This window comes from Eretmochelys imbricata, chromosome 2, assembly GCF_965152235.1.
Source record: "Eretmochelys imbricata isolate rEreImb1 chromosome 2, rEreImb1.hap1, whole genome shotgun sequence".
NCBI lineage: Eukaryota > Metazoa > Chordata > Testudines > Cheloniidae > Eretmochelys > Eretmochelys imbricata.
Window position 1 is genome coordinate 187,965,709 of NC_135573.1, and position 14,898 is coordinate 187,980,606.

General features: G+C 41.1%; 1 protein-coding gene across 1 annotated transcript in view; it reads left to right on the forward strand.

Annotated features, from left to right (window-relative positions):
- ULK4 (unc-51 like kinase 4) overlaps positions 1-14,898 on the forward strand; it is a 397,461-nt gene that overhangs the window by 193,718 nt on the left and 188,845 nt on the right. The window lies entirely within an intron of this gene.

Here is a 14,898-nt window from a genome sequence, read left to right on the forward strand (position 1 = left end):
TAGCATTTCAGCGTCTGATACCTTATAGCTAAACACTAGCACTGCTAGTGCATCAGTAGATTCAATAAAAAAATCTACTTTTTATTGTACTTTTTAAAAAGTACTTTTTATTTGTTCTCACACACATAGATAGTTGTAGCAAGTATTAGAAACAAAAATGTCTGAGATATGACATTTTTATTTTTAACTCTCCAAACTCCACTCCCTCATGTACCCACTTTAAGAACAACCTGTTTCCCCCAGATAACTCTCACCTTCATAGTTCAACATGTACTTATGAAAGATCTTAAAAAAAAAAAATTGCCCCCAGCATTTCACACTAAATTATAGAATAGCTCCCACAGCAGTTCATCCACACCAGACTGAGTTTTTTGTGTTTGCAGTTCTATCTGGGAGAGAGTTCAGGGATGGCCCTTATATCTCATACAAATCTTTCACGTTCTCTCTTTACTCCCACCCCTCTATCACCCTCACCGCAAAAGAGTAAAGCACTCCGTTGGATACTAGAGATTTAACAAGTAGAGATACAGTTTAGGGAATATTCTATGTCCAACGTAATAAGATTCATTTTCTGTCTGCTTGAAGGCCCAAATTCAGTCCCTTACTTATTGCGGGGGACCATTGGAGGGTTAAAGTGGAATTGCTGAGAAGTTTCAAGAGTGGGAGATTTGGAAAAAGTACACTTGAGCAAATAGTTCTAAAATAACCGGGGACCAAAAAGACAATCTGTTCACAGTTTGCTCCTTGAAGAGTTAAAGGATTTAAGCCTATCTTTATATTAGTCACAGTTCTGGGGAGTACCTTGATTTATTCATTTTTTTCCTGAGGAAAATTAAAAGGCCAGATCATCTGCTGCAGCTTGGAGCAGCTATTAGGCTTGTGTGTAAATGAGGCCTTCATCCAGTTTTGCACACCAATCCTGTGGCTCCTCTTCGTTAGGCAGGATCTGCTAGAGCACACTAGTGTATCTGAGGGCTGTTCTGATTTGTTTGTGATGCCAATGGCCCTCAGGGGGCCACTGCAGTAGCCTGGAATGTCCAGGTGCATGGATTTCCCAGACATGCATCCTTGGGCCCAGTCATGCCTCCTGCTCCAGCTGCAGGGAGTGGTGGGACAGAAAACAGGGGACATGCACAGTGGGCCAGTGCAAAGCTGCTCTAGTGTACCAGAGGCTATCACTCAAAGTCTGTATTAAATACGTTCATTATTTTTTTTATCCTCACATCTTGTTTCGATTTCTGTCCAATGAGACCATGCCAAAATTATTGTTCTCTGCAATCAAATTTTATTCTTGTTTTTCTTTGGCAGAGTTGTTAGTTGAGGGTGATGTTAACACTTAGTCAACCAGAGCTGTGGCAGAAGGAGAGGCGGCTTCAAGCCATTTTCTTGTGGTGAAATTGTGAAGAAGCTACTTGGAATTCATTATGCACATTTATAAATATTGTTTTCTTGGCATTAGACTGCAAAGTGATTCTAATTTTGGGTTGTGTATGAGCGGAGAGGCTTTTTAGCTTTACTCTTCAATTTTTGCAGAAGGTTATAGAGCAAGCTCTAACTAATCAATTCCAGTAACATTTATTGCAGAACCAGAAAATTCTCTATTCTAATACCAGGGCATCCTTGTTACAGGCTCTTGACTGTAATTAACCTACCCACTGGTGCAAAGCAGTCGTAGTTGGTTGACCTATGGGGCAGAGCAAACCTTTCTGAGACTTGTCTGAAGGTGAATTAAATGGGATGGTTTGCTTTGGATTTTCTTTTTTGTACAAATATTGTGTTTAATAATATGTACATGTATTTTATTGTTATTGGGTGTGTTTTATAAATAGAACAGCACTTACATCACTTAATCGCTAAAATATAAGAGCTTCTAGTGTGAATCACAGAAAATGATTAGCAAAACTACACAATTTGGAACAGGAAGTGAAGAATAAATTAGCTAATTTAAATTGAAGGGAAATTAGGTAAGATAAATATAACTATTCAAGTTGGAATCTGCCCACGACATTGCCACCTCCATTCTTGTGAAAAGTGCGGTCGGATTTTTAATGGCTAAAAGAAGTCACCTTTTTTCTTTATCGTGTATATCCATCATCCACAAGGTAGAATCCCCAGCAGCACTGTGTACTCCAGCAGCACTCCAACTCAGCACTGGGGTTTAATACTAACTCAGAGAGAAAAGTGCCATGTCCAGCATCGCTTATAAGAGCATATAGGTAGCCTATGAGAACTGATAGATTAAGGTTATGAGAATTATGTCTGCATCTGTGTAATTTTCATTGAGATGGAAATACTTGTTTGTGAACTTTGTTTGGGAAACAGGTAGTATTTTGAAACAAAACAATTGGCTCCTCTGGCATCCTTCAAAAGTTAGGAAAGGGAACTGGGACTTCCCTCCAGATTATAATCCTTAAACTCCTATATAATTAATGTCTCACGGTATTTTGCATGTGCCTATCTTAGGGTGTCTGTAGTACCCATCACTCTAGTAGCTGAGCGTCTAACTACTTTACCAGTGATGTCACCAAAATAGCTTGAGAGATCACCTTATAATATGGGGAAAGCCAAAGAAGGGGGAAAAGTAGAAATATATAAAAGCAATTTCTAATTTTGATATTTGGAATGGGGTTTTACTCTTCTAATATTAACTTACCTACATAACTAGAAGTACAGTACTAAGGATGGAATAATCCATAGGTCCTCATAGTTCATCTTCCTGCTTTGTGGTAGACAAGCTCTGTTTTTCTGCAGAAATACTTGACTGTAGTGCTGGATATTAAGTATATGTCTTTGTTCTAAACTTAGTGACCCCCTATCATTGGTTCCAACTGGGTTGTCACAGATTCCTACATGCTGGGGAATTCTCAGCTGGCAATTAGTTTTTGGCTACTTGAAGATATCTGTTCTTCATATACCTGCTTCAGTATCTTCTTAGACTTATACTGCTATGAAGTAAATTCATTCAAACCTTACCATAGCAATGCCTTGTTGTCTTATTTGCCATGTTATTATGACCCCCAGAAAAAATGCCTCTGCTACTATACAAAGTAACAGTTGTAACATGAACATAAAATCATAGAAATGTAGTGCTGCAAGAGACCTCGAGAGGTCATCTAGTCCATCCCCTCAAGATGAGGCCTTGCCAAGTAAACTTAGACCATCCCTGACAGGTGTTTGTCTAATGTGTTTTTAAAAACCTTCAGCGACAGGGATTCCAGAGCCTTCCTTGGTAATCTGTTCCAGAAGTTAAGTAATCCTTATAGTTAGAAAGGTTTTCCTACCTAAATCTCCCTTGCTGCAGATTAAGCCCATTACTTATTGTCCTCCCTTCAGTGGACATGGAGAGCAATTGATCACTATCCTCTTTAAAATAGCTCTTAACATATTTGGAGACTGTTCTCAGGTCCCCCTGTCTTCTTTCAAGACTAAAAAAAACATGCCTGTGTTTTTTTGACCTTTCCTCATAGGTAGGTTTTCTACACCTTTTATCATTTTTGTTGCTCTCATCTGGACTCTTGCCAATTTGTCCATATCTTTCCTAAAGTGTGGCGCACAGAACTGGACACAATACTCCAGCTGAGGCCTCACCGGTGGCAAATAGATGGGACAATTACCTCCTATCTCTTAAGTACGACACTCCTGCCAATATACCACAGAATATGTCTCTTTTTTTGAAACTGTATCACATTGTTGATTCAGATTCAATTTGTGATCCATTACAATCCCCAGGTCCTTTTCAGCAGTACTACTACCTAGCTGGTTATTCTCCATTGTTTAGTTGTGCATTTCATTTTTCCTTCTTAAGTGTAGTAATTTGCACTTGTCTTCATTGAAATTCATCTTGTTGATTTCAGACCAATTCTCTAATTTTGTCAAAATTGTTTTGAATTGAATATGATGCTGGATATTAAGTATATGTCCTTGTTTTAAACTTAGTGACCCCTATCGTTGGTTTCAACTGGAGTTTGGATTCTTCCATGCTGGGGAATTCCCAGCTGGAGATTACTTTTTGGCTAATTGAAGATGTGGTGTCATCAGCAAATTTTATAAGCATACTCTCCACTCCATTATCCAAGTTATTAATGAAAATATTGAAGAGTACCAGACCCAGGACAGATTCCTGCGGGACCCCACTAGATCATAGAATAACAGAGTTGGAAGGGACCTCTGGAGGCCATCTAGTCCAACCCCCTGCCCAGAGCAGGACCAATCCCAACTAAATGACCTCCCAGTTTGATAACTACTCTTTGAGTATGGTTTTTCAAACAGTTGTGTTCCCAGCTGAAATAATTTAATCTAGATCAGTGCTTTTCAAGCTATCTGATGTGGGGGACCGGCAATTTTTTTTCCCAATGTGCGCGCAGACCGGCAGCCGATGGCTCACGGACCGGCACCAGTCCGTGGACCACCACTTTGAGTAGCACTGATCTAGTTTGCTTATGAGAAAGTCTTTTGTGTCAGAGGCTTTACTAAAATCAAAATATACCAAACCTATTGCTTCTCCCCATCCATTAGGCCAGTAATCCTGTCAAAAAAGGGAATTAGGTTGTGGTTTGTTTTTTTTTTTTTTATAAATCTGTGTTGGCTATTACTTTGTCTAGGTGCTTAAAAATAGATTGTTTAATAATTTGTTCCAGTATCTTTCCAGATATCCAAATTAGATTGAGTGGTATACAATTCCCTGGGTCCTCTTTGTTCCCCTTTGTGAAGGTAGTATGTTTACCCTTTTCCAGTCCTCTGGGACCTCACCCATCCTCCAAGAGTTCTTGGAGGTAATAGCTAATAGTTCTACGGATTGGTTCAGCTATTTCCTTAAATACCTTAGGATGAATTTCATCAGTTGCCATCAATTTGAATACATCTAACTTATCTAGATATTCTTTAACATGTTTTCCTATTCTGGCTTGTGTTCCTTCCCCCTAGATGTTACTATTAATTGTGGTAATCATCTGGTCACAGTTAACCTTTTTAGTGAAGAATGAAGCAAAATATTCATTAAACACCTTAGCCTTTTTGATGTCATACATTATTAGCTCTCCTTTCCAGCTAAGTAGTGGACTTCCCTTCATGTTTCTCTTGCTCCTAATGTATTTATTAGACTCCATTCTTACTGCCTTTATTATCCCTTGCTAGGTATAACTCATTTTCTGCTTTAGACTTTCTGATCTTGTAACTTCATGCTTGTGCCGTTCTTTTGTACTCCTCCTTAGCAATTTGTCCATGTTTCCACTTTTCGTAGGATTCCTTTTTGATTTTCTGGTCATTAAAGAGCTTGTGATGCAGCCATATTGGCCTCTTACTATTATTCTTACTTCTTAGTGGTGTTAACATCTATTGTTTAGAATTCTGACATTTAAACTATACATTCATTTTGTGCTCCTGCTTTCATTAATTTTTAAATTTGTCTATAAAAGCATTTGCTCACCTGTTTCTTCCAGTCAATGTTCCAGAACAAAAGTACAGAATAATTAGGAACTGACTGGAATGCAATCTGATATATTAAGCATGAACTCTTAAGTTGTTTCGTAGGTCTCCAAGCCAATTTCTCTTTTATATGTTGAACTCTAATTTTCCTAGAAGACATTTATTGGTCATTGCATTGCTGCCCCTCCGGAGGGGATATTTATGCTGTGTAATGAGAAATGAAAACACAGCCAATCCTATATTTTAAATAAGAGCCTGTGACTCCATCAGCTGTTACAGTACCACAAGTGTTTTTGTTTACACATAGTGGGTGTATCCAGAAAACAAAATTGCATGTACTTATCATGAGTCTTTGGCATTTATTAAAAAATATGTGCCTGCTCTTTGGCAGCCACAAAATGCATCCTTAGACCTTGGGTAAAATTTTCAACAGTGACTGAAGTCCTTTTTCAAAAGGGGCTTAGGCCCTTGGAAGTCTGTCTCATTGCAAGTTAGTGGCATTTAGGCTCCGAAGTCACCTTAGTGCTTTGGAAAACTCATCCCTTTTCTACAGTGGGGATTTGTCACACTTCTGTTAATCACTGGCCAGCCAACAGTGTAGCTGCACCAGTGCAAACCCCAAGCGTCGTCAAGAAATCTGCAGTTTTCATTGATGGAGTTTAGCCCAGTGTTCAAGCAGGATGCATGTACAAAAGTATAATATTTGGTAACCAAACTGATTTAGAAAAATAGAGTGCTGGCATTGTTTTGCTGTTCTGCTCGTCCAACATAGGGTGTGATGCTGAAGTGCTAAGCACCTGTAATTTCCATTGATTTCAGCAAATTCTCTTTTTCTCTAGATTCAGGGGCATGCACAAGGGGGGCAAGCAGGGACATTCTTCCCCCCGCCCCAACCAAATCTCCATGTGTCCCTGTACCCTGGGGAGGGAAGAAGCAGCAGGGCAGCTGGCTGCTAGCTGAGCTCCTCTTCCTCGTCTTCGTCCTCCCCTTCAGAGGCACCAGTTAGGGAGGATGGGGGGCACCTGCCCCCCCCACAAGTTTTGTACTAGAAGTCTGCTCCTGGAGCATGCCCTAGCCCCACGCAGAGCTCTGACCTGTGGTAAGTTTCCCTTGCTGCACTAGCTCACCCACCTCTCCACAGCCATCTGCCTTCGCCAACCAGCAGCAGCAATGATACGGAGTGACAGTCCTCCTAACCAGTAGTAGTCTTCTACTACCCAGGACAGCCGCCCCAGCTGGAGTAACAAGTGCCGATGACAGCCTGGCCCCATGGCACAGGGCACCGCACAGCAAGCAAAGCTTTCGGAGGGCTACAGCTGGCCATGCCATCTGTGATCCCTGGTCTCTGGGGGTGGGGCAGGCAAGGAAAGGGTCAGTCAGAGTGGGAGGGAGAAGCACAGGGTCCCCAATGGTGGTGGGGGAGTATAGGGAAGGGAGAGATGAGGGTATAGGGCTGTGCCATGAGGGAGGGGGCACTGAGTGTGGGAGAAGCACCTAAGGGGGAACAGTCCCTAGGACAAGGATACTGGGGGGGGGGGAACTCAAGAAAGTGGGGGGGTTAAGGGCAACTAAGGGGGTCTATTTGCTCTCAGAGAAGCAGGGAGTACCCTCACTTCTCCCTAGGAAGAGACTGGAGACAGATCTTTCTGGTCTAGAGCCATCATGTCCACTAGTGGTTGCAACTTCAAGGACGTGTGTGGCTGTGCTGTGCTGCAACTTCTAGCAGCGTGTGTTTAATGTGCCCCTCCAAAAGCAGTCAAATTTAATTTCCTGCACACACCCCTGCCTAGGTTGGTATATTATTCCAACCCCAAAACCCCACATTTTACTAGCCTGAACAGAAGGCTAAACTCCAAACCATGGATCTTGCCACAAGTTTTGTATTTCATTGGGAACTGTGAGGGTTCAACACCTTTCATGATCAGGCTTGTAGTTATCAAGTTGTTGTTTTTCCTTCCTCAATTCCCCTTTTTAATGCTGCTCATGATTTAAGATATGCCCCAAATTAGATACTCCATATTAAGACATACAAGAACTGGAAATTGAAACCAAAGATGTTGGGGGCAAGGAAGGAAAATGTTTTCTCATGTATAGTTCTTTAATCATAATAATTTGTAACTTTGATGTGCAAAAGGAAATTACAGTAGCAGAGTGTTGCAGGTTAAAAAAACATTTAGTTGGAGTGTGAAGTAGCATCCATTCATAAATACAAAAGCATTACTACTTCCACTGTAAACATAGTAGGCATAATAACCAACCATTATGAAGATAATACTTGTGAGAAGTATTTCCATAAGTGTTTGACTTTAAATCCAGCTTTATTCTACAGACTTGAATTTAAAATGGCTGGTTTTGGTTCTCTAGTTTAGTGAATTATGTAAGCAGTGTGTTTAAAATTTTTTTTAAAAAATCTTTGCCTTGTGTTAAATTTCATACCATGGGTTTCCTTTTGGCCATAAAGCAAACTAGAATGTCTTAAAAATAAATTCTTCTGCCCATTATTTTAAATCGAAGCACAAGTCCCAGCTCATCCTATTAATGTTATGAAAAGTCAATGATTCAGTGAGAAGGTGGTATTTATTAATATCAGTAAGATATGACTGCATTCCTTTATAATATGACACAATCAATTAGAAGTTCTGAGTGCAAGTTGATTATTTAAATATGGGCATAGATAAAATACTATACACACAGTGTCACTTATGTACAAATAAAAGATAATCCTAAATATATAAAGCATCTGTATATTTTCCAAACAATATGCAATATGTATGACTGATTAATATAATAAAGTATTTTGTCTGTATTTTCCTTTCTGATAACTTATTTGAAGATACAACCATTTATAAAGTGAGTTCAACGGATGAACTAAAATTCAAATTCCTTTCTCCCTACTCAATTTTTAAGGCTTTTCCTTTGTAAAACCCAGAATGTTCTCTAAATGATAGCCAGCAACAGAGAGCATGGTAATCTCTCTCTCTCTCTCTCCCCCCCCCCCCCCCCCCCCCGTCATTGTAATTCAGTTTTAAACTTTGTCACAGGAATGTCTTAATACACCACATGACTTGACTTCATGCCTTTAGTTTTGCATGCAAAGTTTTCTTTAAAGCCTGCAGCTATTCCACACTTGCATTTTAAAGGTTTGCAGATGACCTTTAAAATCTAAGAATGATCAGTTTTATTTTAGCTGTACTTTGCTGTACATGAACAGAATATATAGGTAATTTATGTAGCTTTTTAATAATCAGGATCCCTTGTATTCCATGACCACAGAATGTGCTTCATAATTAACTCTTTGCCACATAAGCATCCAGTCTAATCTAAATTTTTATTTTAAAAAAGAAAGTGATGTTATATTCCTGATTCTAGTCTGTGCTCCAGCCACTTTGTGCCATTCCACACCATTACAAAAATGCTGTTAACCTGGCAGATTGGGCCTTGGAGTTTCTCCCATACACAGAGAGATGCTTGGGTGGCGTAGAACTAGCCATGGTTTTCCTTTTTCCCAACTGCTGTCCTGGAGGCATGGCAGGGATTCTCCTATGACCTGGTGATGTACAACTGCTGTAACAGCCTCTTGTGACCCTTCGAAGCTGGATCAGATAAGGTCAGCCTTCATGTTGCTGTAACCTGTGTAAAGGATCTGGTAGAGCACCCCTAAGGTTTGGGTGTCTTACCGTTGATTTCACAGGATCAAGAATTCGTCCTTAAATTGAGTTTTCTTCTTTAACTTTGAAATATTCATATTCCTTTTTATAAATTGTATTCCTCTTTTGCATTGTATGTTTTATATAGAACATATTATGTTGTTTGTATATATGGTTTTACATATTTGTATGTGGAAGGGAAATTGACTACGTTTGAGTGTCAGTGCACATTAATTATTTTCACATGTGTCTGCGCAACTACCATGGCACTTTGTACCCCATGTTTTGAGTTGATTAGCAGATGTGCTCCATCTATGTCTATATACACATGTCAGCTCTGCAAATTCTAAATATCTGATGTGTATTCTAAGGGACATAAGGGAAAAAAGTAATCAGTACTAAGTTTCAGGTGAGGGCAGAGGGGAAAGAAATAACAAATGTTACATGGAGTAGGAGAGCAGAACTTACTTTCTCAATTTATTTGCCTGACCTCTTAATAATGTTTATTTTTCCGAACACAAATGTGGCTATTCAGTTGAAAAGCATGCTCCAGTTTATTCCCTGCCCTTCTTCACAGTAAAGTTGTCTTCAGATATTTTTATTGAATGTGAAAATTAGCTAGAAGTACATCATTGTACAACAAATTGCTTATTAACCAGAATTTAACTGCACTACATAACAGTGCATGGTGTTACAAAATGTTCAGAGGTTCAGATATGAAACTGAACCCTTAGGAGAGAATTTATTTTAGCCAAAAATCTATAATATTTATTTCACTTGAAATTATACTATATTTCAGTGTAGTGTGCTAGGTCAAATTCATTTTTGAGTTACGTTGCCTAAGATAATCATGCTGATACAGTGCTTGAAAACTGTCCAGTGGAATGGTACTTTAAAAAACCTGATCGGAAGAGAAGAATGAGGGGGGATTTGATAGCTGCTTTCAACTACCTGAGAGGTGGTTCCAGAGAGGATGGCTCTAGGCTATTCTCAGTGATAGCAGAGGACAGAACAAGGAGTAATGGTCTCAAGTTGCAGTGGGGGAGGTTTAGGTTGGATATTAGGAAAAACTTTTTCACTAGGAGGGTGGTGAAACACTGGAATGCGTTGCCTAGGGAGGTGGTGGAATCTCCTTCCTTAGAAGTTTTTAAGGTCAGGCTTGACAAAGCCCTGGCTGGGATGATTTAATTGGGGATGGGCCTTGCTTTTGAGCAGCGGGTTGGACTAGATGACCTCCTGAGGTCCCTTCCAACCCTGATATTCTATGATTCTATGATCTTGTTATATTGTTATAAAGTTATAGTTAGGTTGTGGCACTTTATCTCAAACCTTTTCAGGATAAATGCTTCCTCACTGTGCTCTGCAGTTGTGTGTTTCTTTCCCTTGGGTACCTAGCTCTGTCCTCCAAGAACTGCGATTTATATGTTAAAGTTACCAGAAGCACTGCAGGTATGCAGAAAATAAGGTGATTAATAGAAAATAAGTTAATTGCAAATAATGACAGACTTGTAAGGGTGGGGAGAAATGTTAATTTAAGTTTAATTATTACTCCGTGTTTTTATAGTTCAGAGAGAAACATAATACATAAGGTGTATGTTCAGGTTCTGGATGGCTTACAAGTTTGAAATAAGGAGCCTTGTGATTCTCAGTCACCAATTCAAATCCATCTTGAGATGACAGTTAAGTGGCCTATATGAAATGAGTACATGGGGTCAGTTGAATTCCTAGCAGTCATTGAGGTCTTCATCATCAGAAACATCATTAAAAATTGGTACCATTTTTAATAACCTAAGAGAAGAGGCCAGTGACGGTGGCTCTTCAAGTGAGGGTCCCTGTTGTATTCCACAAGGATTTCGCATACATGCACCAAGCATCTGGAGCCAGAGGATTTAAAAATAGTGTCTGTTGGTCCACGCATGTGCCCCGTGGTTTTGTCCGAGGTGATAAAGGACAGGGCAGACCGACTGTGTCTCCAGTTCCTTCTCACCGCTGCGTGGCCCTGGTTGGAACCAATCAGGATCCACTTACGTGTGGTGCATTTTAACAAAGTTGTATATGGTTAGTTTTTACAGAATTTCACTGTTTTGATTGTTTTAAATAGTTTTTAGTAGTTTTGGAGTAGAACAGATAGTTTGGGGGCTTATTTTTTCTTTGTAACCCCTCCTCCCATGTACCCACGCATGTATACTAGACTATGCCAAAGACCACAGGCTTTAAGATTTGTGCCTCCTACCCACGTATCTTTAGTAAGGACGAACATCAATGCTGTCTCTACTGCTTGTGAGAGGGCCACATCATATCCAGATGCAGTGTCTGCCAGTCCTTCCCCAGCCATACCTCAGAAGGTCGGGCTCTCCACCTCCAGAAGCACATCATGGAAGTTGCCATAAGGCCTCATTTGTATCCAGGCTGGGGAAAACCTCCCCCGTACACTGGCCTGTGACATCCAGGAGTGCCCCTCCAGCTACAGAGTCCGAGTCTGACGCTGGTGGTATCACCGCTATGGACCCCACACCAGGGCCTAGTCAGGAGGGGAGGAACCATGACCCTAAGCACGGCAGTAAGACTTCCTGCAAGCCCAAGAAAGGGGACACTCCTTCCACAGGCTCCAGCCGTGGAGGGGGAACACATGCCAAGCATCATAAACATGAGAAGAGGCCTCACAAGAAGGCAGATCCACCTGTATTGGGTACAGACCACCAACACTGACAACATCAGTGCCCCATAAAACAAGAGACCATTCTGTTTTGGGGAAGCCCATCGCTCCAGTGCTGGTACTGGGTACAGAGTGGATGCCCTTAACTCCTGGGAGACTGGGGAGAGTGTCAGAATCCCAGGACATGTTTGTTCTGGGAGACATAGTATCTCCACACTTTTCTGGACCCTCTCTGCCTCTAGGGAGATTATACCTTCTCATCAAGATGTGCTGCATTCAGCACAGAATCTAATTGCGGACTTGCTCAGCAGACAATGTATGGTCAATCGTGAGTGGGAACTCCACAACACTGTATTATCGGACATCGTCAACAAACGGGGAACTCTGATCAGAGACCTTTTTGCATCCGCAGTGAACAGAAAATGCAGTGCATATTGTTCCAGTAGGGGCCTGGGTCATCACTCCCAGGATGACGCCCTCATTCTCCCCTGGCCGAACCAATTCAATTACGTCTTCCCTCGTCTCCTGCTCCTATCACGGGTACTCCACAAGATCAGATGAGATGAGTGACAATCACCCTAATCACCCCCTGGTGGCCCAGACAGTGCTGGTTTCCCAACCTCCTTTGTATGTCAGCCTGTCCTCCAATTCCCATCCCCACCTTCCCAGATCTACTGATGCAGCACAACGGCAAGATCAGACATCCTAAACCACAGGTGGCTTCACCTCAGAATGTGGTATTTGGATGGGCATCTTCTCTAGAAAGGACATGTTCATCAGAAGTGCAAAACATCCTCTCTAGCAGCAAGAAAGAATCCACTAGGCTTTGTTACGGGACCAAGTGGAAAAATTTTGCCTGCTGGCACCAAAAAAAAAGGGACTTTTCCCAGAAGTGGTGGGGATTCCCCTCCTCCTGGACTATATCCTGTTTTTGAAAGCATCCAGTCTTATCTTCAACTCTCTCAAGGTCCGCCTAGCGGCAATTAGCACCTTCCACTCCCCAGTGAAGAACACTGTCTTACACACCTCTTGACTTCTAAGTTTTGGAAAGGCCTCATCAGAACCTTCCAACCCATAAAACCCAGAGCTACCTGCTTGACCTCAACCTTGTTCTATCTGCACTAACTAAACCACCCTTCAAACCACTGTCATCATGCTCCGTGTCCCTCCATGCCATGAAAGTCCCCTTCCCTGTTATCACTTCACCAAGGAGGGTCAGTGAACTTGGGGCCATGATGGCAGACCCTACTTTCGCAACTTTCCATATAGCTAAAGTCTCCCTGCACCTGTATCCCAAACTTCTGTCAAAGGTCATCTCCCAGTTTCACATTAATCAATCCATTCACTTACCTGTTTTCTTCCTGAAGCCACGTGCCTCGGAAGAGGAATGACGACTCCACTCCATCAAAATATGTTGGGTCTTGGCCTTTTACCTGCAGAGGAAAAGGCCAATCAGATAATCCCCCAGACTGTTCGTTGCAACAGCTGAAAGAGTGAAAGATCAGGCAGTCTCAACAAAGAGAATCTCCAAGTGGATTTCAGGGTACATTGCACTCTGCTACCAAGTATCTGGCATGCTGCCTCCCACTGGTATGCTGCCACCCACTGGGGTTCAGACTCATTCCACGAGAGCCCAGGTTTCAACTCTCGTCTCCACCTACAAGTACTACTCTGGGATATACATAGAGCTACAGGAGCCAAGCTGGACTTTGTGTAATTGCTGTTTCTGGCTGCTATTGTGCTACTAGGCATAAGAAGTGGTATCAGGGAGACTGTCTTCTATGATCTCAGTGCTCCCCCTGCTGACACCCAGATAGCATAGAAGAAAAGAAAGCCTCCCTGAAATGTAAGGGTGTGGAGCTGGGCAGAGCAGGTTGGGTATGGGTAGATGTTGAAAGGGACAGGGTCAGATTGTGGGGGAGCAGGGCGATAAGGACAGAAAAGGACAGGCTGGTGGGACATGAGTACTGGTTAGAAGGGGTTAGGTTGGTGGAGGACAAGTACTGAAGAGTTTACACTAATAGAGCAAACTCCATTCCAAAATCTGGAATTGACCTCAGGATTTCAGAGTCTCATCATTACCCTATGGTCTAGCAAATAGTAGCTATGAAATCCCCTAGCAAAGTTTGAGTCTCACCGTTTGCTTTTGGCTCATCTGCATAATATTACTATACCAAGTATTCTGAAAAAGTAGATTTTAAGCATCTCCAGTTTGACAACCAAAATTAGTGAACACTTTGGATAGTTTTGGCCTTGATCTCTTAATGCTTCAGATCCTCATCTGTACGATGGGGATAACAATACCACCTAATCTCATGGGGATGTTGGGAATCTTCATGCTTTACAAACATAAATGGTGAAAGCACCAAATGAAAGCCCATGAGAAAATTAATAATTCTTTATTCAGTGGCATGGTTTGGATGGTGTGTGGTGACTAAGCCATGGTGTAGCACATTGAGTGATGAGGATAAAATGAAATATCGAATAGCTTCCCAACCAGTGAGCACCATCCATCCCGTGCACTGAATCCTGTGGAAAAAATAGTATGATATAGTTTTAACTGCTTGATCACATAATGTAGAGATACAAGGGGGTCAAATTAAGGTGGTAAAAGCGATCTTAATGTTGGCATTTTTGAACTTCTAGTGTTTGACGTTGTGGTCTTAACATTCTTTTAACTTAGTTTGATTTTTGTATGAGGTAAGTTAAGATTTAAATTTATTAAAACAGAGTAGAACACTTTTAAAGCAAGGGACCAGTTCCTGTTAACTCTCATTGATCTGAGTGGGAACTTAAAAGGAAGCAAATTAACCCATGGTTACTTCACAAGGATGTTGTGAAGGTTAATTTATTAATACACATAAAACACTTTGCAGTTGTAGGATGAAAAATGCTGTGTAAATCTAAATTGTTGTTGCTGTGGTCCTTTTTCTGAATATTCCCCTCTTATGATATATGATCTGTATCTGATTTTTATGGAGAAAATATTTAGAATATGCTGGTTGATCAGTTCCCGATACTTTTTTTTTTAAAGAAGATGCTGCAAATTCATTGGACCGTGTTATTTTAGAGTAGAGAAGATATTTAATTGGGCATACATATAAAATTACCACACAGCATACTTATAAATTCACTGTATGCTTTGTGGTCTATTAGTTCAAATTATTTCAC